The 14,913-nt window shown below is 46.9% G+C and overlaps 3 non-coding genes across 3 annotated transcripts; all 3 read left to right on the forward strand.

Moving 5' to 3' along the window:
- Positions 1 to 420: 420 nt before the first annotated feature.
- Trnak-cuu (transfer RNA lysine (anticodon CUU)) lies at positions 421 to 493 on the forward strand. Its single transcript has one exon. It is a non-coding gene; the product is annotated as a tRNA-Lys (tRNA).
- A 387-nt stretch (positions 494 to 880) lies between these two features.
- On the forward strand, positions 881 to 952 carry Trnap-agg (transfer RNA proline (anticodon AGG)). The gene has a single exon. It is a non-coding gene; the product is annotated as a tRNA-Pro (tRNA).
- Positions 953 to 3,422: 2,470 nt separating this feature from the next.
- On the forward strand, positions 3,423 to 3,495 carry Trnar-ccu (transfer RNA arginine (anticodon CCU)). Its single transcript has one exon. It is a non-coding gene; the product is annotated as a tRNA-Arg (tRNA).
- Positions 3,496 to 14,913: the final 11,418 nt, after the last annotated feature.

Raw genomic sequence — 14,913 nt, forward strand, 5'->3', positions numbered from 1 at the left:
CGACTCGGTGCGGAACTGGCTGGGGCAAGCTTGTTTTGTGCGGTTAGAAGGCGGGGACTGGAGGAGGCACCACCTGGAGACAGAGGTGTGAGACCCCCCAGGTCGGGGGCTGGGGGGAGGGAAGATGGGAGCTGGAGGGTCAGCCCGTAAGCCTCCTAGGCAATAGTTTTGTCCTGGGGAGGGCGGTGTGTTGGCCTCAAGAGGACTAGGCTACACTTCCCAGCCCTGGGGTTCACCCCACACGCAACGTCGTCCCTGGCCTGAGGGAAGGAGCAGCCCGGGTGTTGGAGCTGAGCATCTGCTTCGTGGGGAGTTTCAAAATAGTCCTAGTGTCCTACATAGATTTATTAACTCACTTAAGTTCCAGTATCTTCAGGCTACTCTTACTAATTTGTTCATTCAATGGCAGGTTTTCAAGACGCCCGGCTAGCTCAGTCGGTAGAGCATGAGACTCTTAATCTCAGGGTCGTGGGTTCGAGCCCCACGTTGGGCGAGTTGGTATTTTTAGCTTGGACTAAGAGAATCCAGAGACTACACTGGCGTTCCATTGCTGGCGTTCTGCATTCTTTCCAAATTCTTAATCCGAATTCTCTCAGTTCCTATCTCAGCTACAGGACAGAGAACAACTCAGACTTAGGCCAAAGCTAAAAGCAATGAGCAGTCTGTGGTTCTTTGTCTCGAGAAGCAGGAGAGGGCCACGAGATACACCATCTGCTCTACTTTTGACCTTCTGGTTGGAGGGGGGCACTGAGCAGTTTTCCTTGCCCTTAAATTTACCCCGTCCAGACAGATTTGAAATTCAATTCTCTTTAGATCTGTTCAAGCCAACCATAGTAGTCTATCATCGCCCTTAAAAGAAGCAGATGTTTCTAGTTCTTAAGGCTCGTTGGTCTAGGGGTATGATTCTCGCTTAGGGTGCGAGAGGTCCCGGGTTCAAATCCCGGACGAGCCCTTCCTGTTTTGAACTACTTATCATATATATGTTAAGTATATATATATATGCCTATGCTCCTGGCCCTGGAGGTGGAGATGCTCAGAATTCACAGTCAACCTTGGCTACATAGAAGGGTTGACTAAACAACAGATGAACAGAAGTCTCTAAAGTACTCCAAGTCGTTTTTTTTCTTGTTTGTTTTCTGTTGGAGGCAGGGTCTCCTATAACTCAGGCTGGTCCCGAACTTCGCATTTCCGATCTTCCTGCCTCCACTTCTCAAGTGCTGGGCATATAGGCATGTGAATTAATCTGGTTGGAGCCCAGAGCTAGGCAAACAATCACTGAGCCCATAATTCAAATTTTCAATCAACAAGAATGGCTGGGATTATTCAAACTAACCTGATGTATAAAAATAATGGAAAATGCTGGATTTTTTTTTTAAATCAATCTAGGTGTGATGTCGAAAAAAACAAACAAAAACCCCCAAACAGCCTTGAAAGTGGGTAGGATGGTGCAAGTCTGTGATCCCAGCACTAGGGCGGATGGGGCAGGAGAACTCAGGACAGCCTGAGCTAAGTCGTGACCCCCCCCCCACCCCCATCGAGTTCCAACCAGCCACAGCTGAGAACTTTCAGGACAGTAAAGGAATTCTTAGCCAAATGTAAATGACCACGGGAACCCTGGGGAGGTGCCCAGTGTCTCAGAATAATAGTTCCTTAGAAAGCGTTTGCCAATCCCTCTGCGCCCCGGGGGATGCAGAGAGAACTGGAGCAGGCGGCTGGGATGAATCTGTGCTGCGCAAATGAGAATGCGCAGGAAAACGCCTACCTGCCCCACTCCCACTGGCTGCTACTTCTGGACCGTTTTTTTCTTCTGGGAGAGGAGATGTCCTAAGATGTTGAGACCCTCAAATGTCTCTCCGGGGTCTGTGGAGAACAAAATTACATTTCCTGAGTTTATTATCGCTGCATTCTTCAAAAACCTTCAAGGAGTGGGTTCAAGAAGAAAGTGGTGGAGCCCTGACTAGCATGCCCTAGTCTCTGGTTAAATCCCCTGCACTCAACCTAAAGCAAAAGAGAAGAGGAAGGAACCTTTTATACCAGGGTCAGAGATGATCCAGTTACTAGGAACAAGCCTAACCATCCAGGCAATTGGAAATATAACTCAACCAAATGGTTCTTCAGGAAGATTTACCAAGCTGGCATGTACCTGCTGACTAGTCCCAGAGTCTGTGTAGCATTTTTGCCAAAAAATTTAGTATGACTCTTATGATAAAAACAAAACAAAACAAAAAAACATTTAGAAGCTCAAGGTCATCCTCAGCTACATGGTGACTTTGAGGCAGCCTGGGCTACATAAGACAAAACACAATTAAAGAAATCGGGGTTTGTGGTACAATCTACAAGACATCTGGCCTGCTAATAAATGCCAGTTTGAAGTTTGCCAGTAGTCCTTAAGGGCAAATCTGGTACCAGATCACCGATCTCTAGTCATCAGTAATCTGTTCTTGGGTCCCAGCATGACCTGTAGGGTCGTCAGAGGTCTGTGCCCTTCTCGGGCCGCTGGTCTTAGCATCTTCAGTTCCGCGCCCGAAACTAGCTAGGACCTCAGCTTTTCAGGTCTTAGTCTGAGCTTCCTTTTTCTCTTGCTTTCCGTAAAAACGCAAAGGATTTTAAACTAGCAAAGACTTCGCGCTTCGGATGGGAAGCGTATTCCAAGAACCGCGGGCAGCCTGCCCGCCGCTGCGGGGTCCTGGATGAGCCTCGGCCTCTCAGCTCGACGGTTCGAAAGCGCAAGGCAGATTCCAGTGCAGAGGACGCCGATAGATGGCGAGGAGGAGGAAGGTGTCCCTCTAAGGTTCCGGGAGCTGGAGGGCGGCGTGGAGACGGATCCCAACACTCCAGAGTCTGCGGGATTTTCACCACTGGGTAAACTGCCAGCTACCTTGAACGAAGAGAGCGTTTCCTGAAAACTCCACCTAGAAGTCGCATCGGGCAGCTCTGTGGGGTTTTGGCTGGCACCCCGATACTCCTGGTGCGCCGGTGTCTGCATATGAGGCTCAGGGCCGAATCTTCAGGGTCCTGAACGGCGGCCAAGCTCCGAAGGTGGCGTCCAGTCCCGTGGCTGCACGCGTGAGGACGCGGAGAAGGCTCTGACTTCTGCGATCGAGCCTCAGCCAGGAACTCCCATTTTTCTAGTGCTATCCAAGTCTTCATCGCAAGGTGAATGCGGTGTGTCCGGAGCCAGAGAGCTCCGGGAAGGAAGTGCAGGCGTGAGTCCCCGCGGAGCGGCGACTTGAGGGCGCAGGATCCGGAACGAGCCCAGCCAGAGGAGCTCCGTATGCGAGGGCGCTGGGGCTGGAAGGCTGTAGCGACTTGGGCAAGATGTCCTGGGTAAATAAATGCCCACACCAGTTACTGAACGACGGTTTAACCACCAGTGAGGAAGTATTCCTTTTAATAGTTTTCAAGGGAGGACAAGACTGTCTGCCCCAGTGGCCTAATGGATAAGGCACTGGCCTCCTAAGCCAGGGATTGTGGGTTCGAGTCCCACCTGGGGTAGTGAACTACCACCTGGGGGTTGGTAACATTTTGAGTTGCAAAATTAGCTATGCCAACTACAGCACAACACATGTACATACTGGAAAAAAAGAAAAGAAAGACGTGAATTTGCTTAAGAAATGTGGTAGGTATGGAGGGTTCAGTGACAGGTAACTTCTAGTTCTGTTCTGTCACAACCACACTACTGAGCTGCAGGCTGTATTTGTGAGTGTCTAGCCTGATAGCCTGAGATGGGAGGCTTTCAGATGTACAGGAATCTATTTACAAGATGTTTTATTGTAGCCGTTGGATAAAAGAAGAGGGAAAAGGATCATTACTAGGGAAAGAATTAAATACTTTTGTTTCTTTTCCTGTGTGTGTGTGTGTGTGTGTGTGTGTGTGTGTTCCTTTATATAGCCCAGGCTGGCTTTGAACTCTCTTTCAGCTTCAGCCTCCTGAGTACTACCCTTACAGGAGTAACCCATCAATGCAACTTGTTTGTTTTATTAATATGATTCAATCCCATGAAGAAAATTTAATCTATTCTGGTCTACTTGGATGATAAAACATGGAAGAGATTTTTATAAAACAAGCCCTTCATGCCCCAGTTCCTATCAGCGCTGAAGGCTTTGGGAGGCAGAAAATGGGAGACTAGAAGCTGGGCAAGTAGTCAGGTCAAAGGAAGAAAGGAAGTGAGGCTGCTCCCCTGACAGGGGACTGTGTAAGGACCGAAGGGCCCTTGAAGAATCGGAAGAGTTGAGGCACAGTGATTAATGACTCTCCCAGAGTCGTGGATAATCTACTGTTTGAATCTCTGTTTTAGAATGTCTATTTCTGTGACATTTATAGTTCCTTCGAGGTGGGAAAAAGTCGGGGTGGGGTGGGGGAGAATCTTGGTGTTGGTCTATGATTTGGGCTCCAGCAAATTCTGTCTCTACTGGTCTGTGATTTTGTGAGCGCTCTGATAGCATAAAGCCCAGGAACCTGTGAGTGCAGGGACAGCTATGGTTGAGGGCACCTTCCTGGAGTAAGCACTCCGACATCACTGAGAATGGAAGAGGGGAGATGTCCCTGGTGGGCAGAAGCCAGGACAGCTCCTGCAAGGCTTTGATGACAAGTCCAGTTTGGTTTTTTATTTTATACCCTAGAACCACAAGGTGGAGTGGGCAAGCAAGCAAGATTTCACAGAAGTGGAGGTGGCAGTCAGCAGATTGTTAAGGGATGACTAATTGCTTCGGCTATTTTTTTTCCAGGTCATTCTGTTTCAGGTAGCAAGTGAAGTCACGCTTGGCAAATAGGAAGTATAAGCAGCGTTTTAGTAAATTATTAAAGAAATCAATAAATCAGTATCTAATAATCGGTCTTTTTTAAACCCGACTTTACTTCACTATATTCTGGGAAGGGGACTGGTTGCTCAGAGCACGCTGCAGTCCCTGACTGCATCCTAGAGTAGGGCAGGCACGTGTGGTTTTCTCTCCTCTCTGGTGACCTTCCATCTTTTTCTACCTCCCTCCGCCTTCCGTCCTCACCCCTCTCCTCCTTCCTTCCCTCGGACTGAAGAATGCAGGGTGGCTCCCGGTGCAGGGTGGGGAGAATTACCCGCAGAAGAACAGTTGCACATGTTCGTGTTCAGGTTAACAGATCTGCTGGGTTTAAACCACAAGACTCAACCTGGAGGAAGAAGGGAATGGATGCGAAAAGCAGCAATAGATTCTAAGCTGGAGCCCACCTCTGTTCCCTTATTTCTATTTTCTCATTCTATCCTGTTCTAGACAGCATCTTGCCATGTAGCTCAAGATGGGCTTGGTATCTCTCCCCCTGTCTCCCTTGCTCTTTCTCTCCCTTTCTCCCTCCTTTCCCCGAATCTGCCCGGGCAGTCTTCAAACCTAATACGTAGCCAAGGATGGCCTCAAACCCTTGATCCTACTTCGTCAACCTCTTAAGTGCTGGAATAACAAGCCTGAGCCATCATGCCATCACTCCCAGTTTGCCTCAATCCCCCGCTCCCCAGGCTGGCCTTGAACTCACTGGGATTCCCCCTGCCTCTGCCTCCCCAGTGCTTGGATTAACCTTGCCTTAGCCTCTGCCAGAGCTGGGATTATAGGTATGAGCTGCCACACCCAGCTTTTCTCCGGTGTTTTAAATACTTGTTTTGTTAGCTGAGTGTGATGTCATCTCAGCATTTGGGAGACAGAGGCAGGCTGACCTTTATCAGTTCAAAGCCAGCCTGGTGCACATAGTGGGTTCTAAGCTTGCCAGGGTTATGTAGTGAGACTGTGTCTCCAAACAAACAAACAAATGTTGTTTTGTTAGCTTCTACACCCCTGGTGTAGATCTGGGCTCCATCAGTTTTTAACTCTTGGCTTCTTCCTATAGGTAATGCCCCCCCTTCCCCCGGCTTTGGTTTGAAGATCTTTAGCTATTTCTTCTTGTACCAGTGATTTACACACTCATCACGATGAACTCAACACTTTTCTACGTTACACTTTGGCAGACTGTGTTAGAGTATAATTTGGCTCAGTCAGTGTGTTGCCTAGTTTAAAAGCCAACCTGACACAAGCTGGTCATTTTGGAAGCTCAGCTGAGAAAATGCCCCCACCAGATTGGCTGTGTGTGTGTGTGTGTGGGGCATTTCCTGCTTGAAGATTGATGGGGGTGGGGTTCAGGGTACACGGGCCCTTGTCAGGTTAGATACCTTCGATAGAAAAAGCTGTTTCTCACGATTCCCTCTTTATTTTTCTTTCAGTCTTAGCCGTGTTGACCATTTGAAGTCTCTAGTCACAGTAAATGATTGTTATGACAAGTGATGACATAAACATAAAGTGAGCTCTTCCTAGGGGTGGTCCCTGACCAATCAACAGTAACAGAGTGAGGAGGGTTTCACTCTGACCAGAGATTCTATTCTCTCGACTAGAAGGATTTTTCTCTTAACAGGTCCTTTATTGGTGAAATTATTAAGGCCACTCCACATAGTTAAAAGGGAGGTTTATTTAGTGGCGTAACTTACAAATAAGGGATAGGTAGGTTACAGGGTCTGGGAAAGACGTAGCGCAGTCCGGTGGTGTTCTCTGGAGAACTCTGCTTGGTCTACCTCCAGCGTCCAGGGTCCAGGAACAGAGAGACAGCACATCTGGATCTCGGGTCTCCAGGGTCCTTTCTTGGCCCTGTCTTGTAGGTGTGACAGTTACTGAAGCCTCAGTGGGGGTTGGAACTTCCAGATCGAGGCTGGAATGGCTACCCACTACAGTCCTTAGTGCTATTGTATTATTCCCCCTGCTCTGAAAAAGAAACCCTAGAATTGTCTAGGAACATATCAGAGAGCAGCCCCTCCCCCACAGTACCTTTGACCTCTCTGGCCTCAGGCAGTGATGAGGCTTCCAAGGGCCCAAGGACATTTTTGGCTTTTAGCCAAGGAGACACTGGTCTCATTTCTTTGGGATCTTTTTACCCTAGATTGCCTACCAAATTTTTTGAACTTCCAGTTTTTTTCACGACCCCCACAAAAGGTAACCCTAACTGCCATTGTGGAATCGAAGCAGTGACACACCTGGCTTCTTCTAGCTAGATGAGGCCATTGGGCCTGGCAGCCAGGGTACCCCTCCAGCAGGCCTACCCAGGATCACATGGGTGCTTTTATTTGGATACCAGCCAGGTGTCTGGAGGAAGGGAAGTCCTTGGCTGGAACCTGGATAGAAATGGGAGAGCTATTGGCATTACAAGGCTAGGCAGGAAGCCAGGAGAACAGGACAGAGGACAGACCCCCGCCCCCCCCCCTCCCCGCCCCCCCTGCCCCGTTTCTCTGTGTATTGGTGCCTGTCCTGGATCTCACTCTGTAGCCCAGGCTGGCCTCGAACTCACAGAGATCCGCCTGGCTCTGCCTCCCGAGTGTTGGGATTAAAGGCATGTGCCGCCACTGCCCGGCTAGAGGACATTTTCTTAAAGGTCCAAATCAAAGTCCATTAGAATCTCTTTTAGAGATTGAGCCTCCAGGCCAGCCTGGTCTACAGAGTGAGTTCCGGGATGGCCAGGTCTACACAGGGAAACCCTGACTCAAGATTACAGCCTCTATCAATTAGATGCCTTGTTTTTCTTTGGCTTCTAAGGCTGGTTTCCAGAGTGATGAGCCCAGAATTTGCTTTCAGACCTCTAGACAGCTGTTGGCATGTCTGAATGAGAAGTCCCTCTCAGACGGCTCTAGATAGGAAGAGAAGTGAAACTTTCAGGTTCGAGCAATAGTGGACCCGTCTCCCTTAGCTTTAGGGAGGTGTAGCAGAGAGCTAGGGTCTGAAGTCTCCTACCCAGGCAGCATTTTTCTTTCTTTTTTATTTTTTTATGACAAGGTTTCTCTGGGTATCCCTGGCTGTCCTGGAACTCAATTTGTAGTTCAGGCTAGCCTCAATCTCACAGAAATCTACCTATCCCTACCTCCTGAGTGCTGAGATTAAAGGTGTGCACCACCTCTGCCTGGCTATTTTTCTTATCAAAAAGAAAAAAATGAGTGATAAATTTGTATGGATGACATCCCATATGGGTTTAAATCTAATGTCTGGGAAGTGAGATCTTTGGACTGTTAAAGAAACACACCCCTCATTTTAGTCCTCGGTTACACTTTCTTGTGGGATATTTAAGACCATGCAGGTGACCAGAATCAATACTTTCTTTTAACAGTTAAAACCAGTTGAAGATCTAGTCCTCAGGGGTCACTTTAGTTTAGAGGAACCTCTGGCTTCTCTGGCTTCCCTTTACCACTTCCACCATGGAGGTCTGGAATCATCTCTGTGGTCTAATGTCAAAATGCATTGGCCTCATCACTGGGCAGTAGAACCATGCTGGAGTCTCCTCTGGGTCTCCCACTTCCATGATTCCATTAGGCACCAAGCCAGGTGAAAACCAGAAAAGAAAACAAAGTTGGGAGAAGAGAACTGGGACATGTAACTGGGCTGTAATACAGGAAATTATAGAGGTGCAGGAATCCCTGGGAGCTCAGGTAGTTTACCGGTGCTAACATTTTGATTCATGCAACGTGTGGTAACCAGGATGGCAGTGAAGTCACATGGTTATGGCCATCTTGATAATGTCACTAACCAAGGTGATGACCAATTCACTTGGTTGTCTTCATCTTGATAAGGTCACCAGTCAAGATGGTGAGAATACAATATAGTTACTTTTTGCTTATTGTGAGCACAGCTCTATGATAAAATTAGCCATCAGGACACAAATCTCTCTGGGATCCACGTCTCACAGATTAGATGTGGACAGTTAATCTTCTTCTGAAAAAAATAAATAAATAAAGGCACTGAGTTAGGTTAGCATGGGTGTAGGAGAAGATAGTACACGTAGCCTAGGCATGTGAATCTGGAAAAGGAAAAAAGAAAAACAAAGAGACAGAGGAATGACTTCATGGTCTCACCCCAAGAAAAGGGAGTCCATATGTCTTAGCACACACTGTAACCGTGAACTCCAAGCAGTGTCACCTAGACCTGTTTTGACCTCCCTGCAGTTTCATGGGAAGGGGAACCACGACAGGAGAGGGCAAGTGTAGGTGTGCCCAGTGCCTGTAGGTGGTGCTGTTGCACAGGAAGCACATGGATGGGCTGGGAAGGTGAGCATGACCTTAGCACCGTTTTCTCTCACTTAGGCTGAAGTCAGACAGATTTGTGAATACTGAATGGAGTTGAGGAGCCTCTGGACCAACCAGAGGAGTAGTTATTCCCTGTCTGGGGAATTTATTTCTTTAGAACTTTTTAAAAACTTAATTGTTTCCCATCCTGGCTTTATGAGAGTTAACCTACCAGACTCGAATCCCTACCTGACAGAGGTTTCTTGCACTTTGATAACCAATCAGAATCTAAGCATCTAGTAATGGAGGCTTCTTGTACTCCAAGTTTGAATGCTTCATACATCTCTAACCAATTCCCTAGTGGGACAGTGCCCTTTGTTAGACACTTAGCATTCGGAAGTCACCAAGGGCACCTATGGAGTTATGGATCAGGACTCCACGCTCACTTCATGTCGGTGACATGTCTCATTCATTCTCTTATTCAACCCTGGGATGGCCCAGCCACCAAGGAGTACTGGGCCGTTCTTTGCATTTCCTACCATGGTCTTTTGCACGGGAGCTTTCCAATCTCTAAGGCATTTTCTTGGGGCTTCTCACATTCCTGAGAAACTTTCTGTCCTGGAATTGTTATGGATCCAAAAGAGTGCCGTTCACCTGAGATCATGGAGGCCACCACAATGGGGGTGGGGCACTCTTCCCCTAAAGGAGGGGATCTAAACACTCTCTCAGATGGATTTGAAATCCTGGATAAGCCCCACAATTGTTAGCAAAATAAATCTTGATGTTGCACAAAGGAACACACTAAAAAAGAGAAAGTAGGCTGGGTGGTGGTGGCCCACGCTTTTAATCCCAGCACTCGGGAGGCAGAGGCAGGCGGATCTTTGTGAGTTTGAGGCCATCCTGGTCTACAGAGCGAGATCCAAGAAAGGCGCAAAGCTACACAGAGAAACCCTGTCTCGAAAAACCAAAATAAAAAAAAAAAGAGAGAGAGAGAAAGTAACTTGGTAAAGCAATTTCTTTTTGTAAAAAGGGCTCACTAGAAACCAAATAGGGATATTGAGCTTACTTGCCAAGACAGCCTTGGTCTTCTATCCCTGAAGTAGCTGGTAGCTGTGCCTCACCCCATTGGTTGTAGCACAACTTTACAATCTAATGCAATTGGCTAATTGAGACAAAGTGGTAGGGGTAGGTTCAGGAACTATGGGATCTTATTGGGCTAAATACCTTTGATAGAAAAAAAAATTGTTTCTCTCAGGCATGCCCAAGAGGCTTGTCTTCCTAGTGATTCTAGATCTAGCTCATTAAATTCACAACTGTCTTAAGATCAAAACTGTCTTAAGATCAAAACTGTAGTAGGACACATTTGGTCCATGATCTAGGATGGCCACAATATCCACACTCCCATCGAGAATGGTTGGTTCAGGTTTACGCTTGTGCCCCGGGAGGGGAAGACGACAGACTTCCCTTGTTTAGCAACTCAAGGAGGAGAGAAGCTGTATGTATGCTGTCACTGTTGGTTTGGAAGGGATCAGTGTTGATTTAGGGAGTCACTGTTAGTCTGGGAGTGGTCACTGTTGATCTGGGGGGGTCACTGTTAATCTGGGAGGGGTAATTGTTGGTCTGGGAGGGGTCACTACTAGTCTAGGAGGGGTCATTGTTGGTTTGGGGGACCACAGTTGGTCTGAGGCGGTCACTGTTGGTTTGGGGGGTCACTGTTGGTCTGAGGGGGTCACTGTTGATCTGGGGGGTTGCTGTTAGTCTGGGAGGGGTCACTGTTAGTATGGGGGGTCACTGTTAGTCTGGGAGGTCACTGTTGGTCTGGGGGGGGGTCACTGTTAGCCTGGGAGGTCACCGTTGGTCTGGGGGGGGGTCACTGTTGTTCTGGGAAGGTGTGATTTTGGAGTTATTGATAGATATGTTATATGGCAAGAGAAAGTCTATAAATTGAAGTTGAATAGAAGCTGTTGTAGTGAAGCTATATCTTCTGGGTCTGACAAGACCTTTGGCCAGGTTTGAAAAGACTTAGGACAGATTGCTATGGAGACTACAGAATACTTTGGCCCTGCTGTCATGGCAACCAAACAGCAAAAGAGTGCAGGGATAGGTAGACCTATGGCAATGATAATGGAGCTGTTAACATTCCCTCATGAAAAGGATATTATCTGACTCTTGTCTGAGCCTTACCCAGCCTGTCCTGTCCTAACCCATCCTCCGACTACATACGCTACAGGCAGTAGGAAGTTGGTCGGAGTTGGGACTCCGGTGGTGCAGCTTTTGTGAATTATTGTCATGCTGGGGTGGGACTTGTCAGTGATGAAGCTGCTTTTGAGTCACCCAAGCTTCAGTAATCCCTCACTCATGCGCCTGTAAGTGACCTCTCACCCAAGCTCCCCTAAGCCCTACCCATGTTCCTGTGAGTACCCCTCACCTGTGCTCCTGTGAACCTCACTCATGGTCCTGTAAGTAATCACTCAGCAGCAATCCTATATAATCCATGGGTTATAAAATAACCCATGACGTCATCGGCTCACCACAAAGGCTCTGGATGGAATACTCCCTTTGTTGATGTCCTATCTGTAGGGTGAAAAGGGCCAAGGAAAAACACCCTGACCCTGACTTGACCCCAGGGCCAGGGCTTGAAATCCCACCAATCCCTGAGCTTGCCCCAGAGTCAAGCTACAGAATCCCACCAATCCCTGAGCTCAAAATCCCACCAATCTCTGAGGTCCCTGAGCTTGAAATGCCACCAATCCCTGAGCATGCCCTAGAATCAGATCACAAAAATCTACCAACCCCAGGCCACCCTGGAAAGCTCCAATCCCCCCCCCCCCCCAAGAAACCCTATATAAGCTCTGTACTCAGTTCAGTTCGCTGCTGCTTCTCACTCTAGAGGCACCCACCCTCCTGGATTTTCCACCCCCTCCCCCCCCACCAATAAATCTTTTCAGTGAGGTTTCTTGTACTTTGTAACCTTTTCGCTGGATCCGATCCCAGCTGTAACTGCTCAGCGGAAGAGAACTCTAACACTTTCTCTGGGGAAACTTCCTCTCGGAGAGCAGAGTTGTTACACTTCGTGGGACTTTGCTGGAGAAATCCTCCCCTGCTGGGGCAGAGTTGTTACATTGGGGAAACCTTTCCCTGCTACAGGCCTGTAAGATGCTGAGCTTGTAGTGACTTTGTGGTACTCCTTGACTCCCGACGACTGCCAGGATACCTCTACACCCAAGCTGTAATGCTCACACTATCTGTATTGAAGAGACGTTTCTTTACTTCTCCCCAGAAAAAGTCACACAACAGAAACAAAGTGAAGAGGAAATGCATTGTTGTGACGTCATCATCGGGGTCCTGAATTTAGTAATATCTGAAAACACAGACTTCCAGAAAAGACAGTTTGAACTTTGCGGTTACATCCATCAGTAGATCCCATTTCTCTTTAGGCTGATTAAAGTTTGTTTTCTATCACTTTCAAATAACACATTTGCTAATTCATGACGATTCTCTTTTGGACTTTTTTTTTGTAATTAGCTTTGTGTATTATTTGTTTTATTTTGATTTGGGGGGACTATTTTTGGAGATAGGATGAGCAGAACTTATCTATTAGTGTCTGATGAGGCTATAAGAACCCATTATAACCCTTAGGTTTTAGTTTTGAGTTATCTGTAGTAACTGACTAGTAATTAAGACACATGAATAAAGAATTGGGGTAATAAATAACTCAGGGCAGATTAGAATAACATACATTTTGTACTAGTTACTTTTGTGTCCCTAGAGCGGGACTATCTAACAGAAAAAGTTCAGAAGGGAGGGTGTGTTTTGGGCTTGTAGTTTGGAGCCGTCAGCCTGTGGTTGCCTGCCCGAGTGTGCTTGGGAAGAGCATGAGAATGGGAGTATGAATTAAGAGTGCTTTTCCACCTCATGACAGAGAGGACGGAGAGTGAGGGGCAGACAGGCACTTGAGGCAAGGTACAGTCCAGAAGGACACAGCAATCGACCAGACCTGCAGCTTCCAGTTTCCCTAAATACGGACAGTAATGAGACACAAAGCCTCAAAACATAAACTTGTTGAGGACAATTGCATTCTAACCTTAAGTTTCCAAACGACATAATTTCAAGGATTCGGGTGACACTTCTGACTCAGAGTGTGTGGTTGTTTTTATGGACAGTTAGTGGTATTAATCCAGGAAAGGGAACTTCACAATGTGTAAGATCAAATGCTTTATGACAACCTTACAATAATTAATCACCTATAGATAAAAAAGTGTGTGTGTGTGTGTGTGTGTGTGTGTGTGTGTGTGTGTGTAGACAGGGTCTCATTTGACTAAGGTTGGCCCCACTATGTAGCTGAGGTTGGCTTTGAACTCCCAATTCTCCTGCCTCTACCTCCCAAGTGTTAAACTTACAGGATGTTCCACCATGCCTGGATTATAGAGAAAATTCTTTTTTTATTAATTAAAAACAATTTTTATGTGTATGAGTGTATTGCCTGCCTGCATGTCTGTGTACCACAAGCATACTTGGTACCTGCAGAGCTCACAAGAGAACATCAGATCCCCTGGAACTAGAGTTATGGATGGTTTTGAGCCACCATGTGGGTGCTAGAAATTGAATCTGGGGTCTCTGCAAGAGCAGGAAATGTTCTTAACTGCTGAGCCATCTCTCCAACCCTGAGAAAAATTCTTGAAAAAGGTTACCCATGGGACTCAAGATCTCTCTTTTACTTATTCAAATCTACATTCTATCAGTTTGTAAATAGACTCAGCAATGGTTTCTATTTCTTATTCCCTCTAAAATTAAAAAAAACAGTAGACTTGTCCCATGGCCCTTTGTGAAAATGACTGTCAGCATATGACGGTGCATGCGCACACAACATGATCTCCAGACAATATCTACCCAGGGTACAGATGACTAAGCAGAGTGATGCAAATGTGACTTAGTACATGACCTCTGCCTGGTGGGCAAGGGCTCTGATGAGGTCAAGAGTCGTGAGATATTTAATATCAATTGTTTCAACTGGTCATGTGTCACAGCTCCTTGAGGTGGCTTACTTCCTCGCTTGAGGGAGGGTAAAGTTTTGTGACTCTAGGGAAGGGGGTCAGTTGCTTTCCCAAAGTCATATAACGTAACAGGCAGCAGTGGATTAGGAAATGTGTACAGATCTGTGAAATTCAGAAGCTTATTAACTTTCTACTTTATTTCATTTGTATTCTTTTGGGAACATGGTCTCACTATGTATCCTTGACTGGCCTGAACTAACTATGTAGACCAATCTGGTCTGGAACTCTCCCAGGTGCTGGGATTAAAGGTGTATGCCATCATACCTGGCTCTCTTTTTAGTATTTATTTATTTATTTATTTATTTATTTTTTAAATTTTTTTTATTTTTTTGGTTTTTCGAGACAGGGTTTCTCTGTGTAGTTTTGTGCCTTTCCTGGAACTCTCTCTGTAGCCCAGGCTGGCCTTGAACTCACAGAGATCCGCCTGCCTCTGTAGCCCAGGTTGGCCTCGAACTCACAGAGATCTGCCTGCCTCTGCCTCCCGAGTGCTGGGATTAAAGGTGTGAGCCACCACTGCCCGGCGTGTCTTGGTTTCTTTTCTATTGCTGTGAAGAGACACCATGACCAAGACAACTTGTAAAAGAAAGCATTTAATTGGGAGCTTGCTTATAGTGTCGGAGGGTAAGTCCATGACCATCATGGTGGGAAGCATGGCAGCAGATGGGTAGGCGTGGCGCTGGAGCAGTAGCTGAGAGCTTACATCTGATCCATAAGTTGGAGGCAGAGGGCAAGAGACTGAACCTAGTGTGGGCTTTTGAAACCTCAAAACCCAATCCTGGTGACACACTTCCTTCAACAAGGCCACACCTCCTAATCTTTCCCCAA

This window comes from Peromyscus californicus, unplaced genomic scaffold (genome assembly GCF_007827085.1).
Source record: "Peromyscus californicus insignis strain IS unplaced genomic scaffold, ASM782708v3 Scaffold_3__1_contigs__length_106647218, whole genome shotgun sequence".
In the NCBI taxonomy this organism is placed as follows: Eukaryota; Metazoa; Chordata; class Mammalia; order Rodentia; family Cricetidae; genus Peromyscus; species Peromyscus californicus.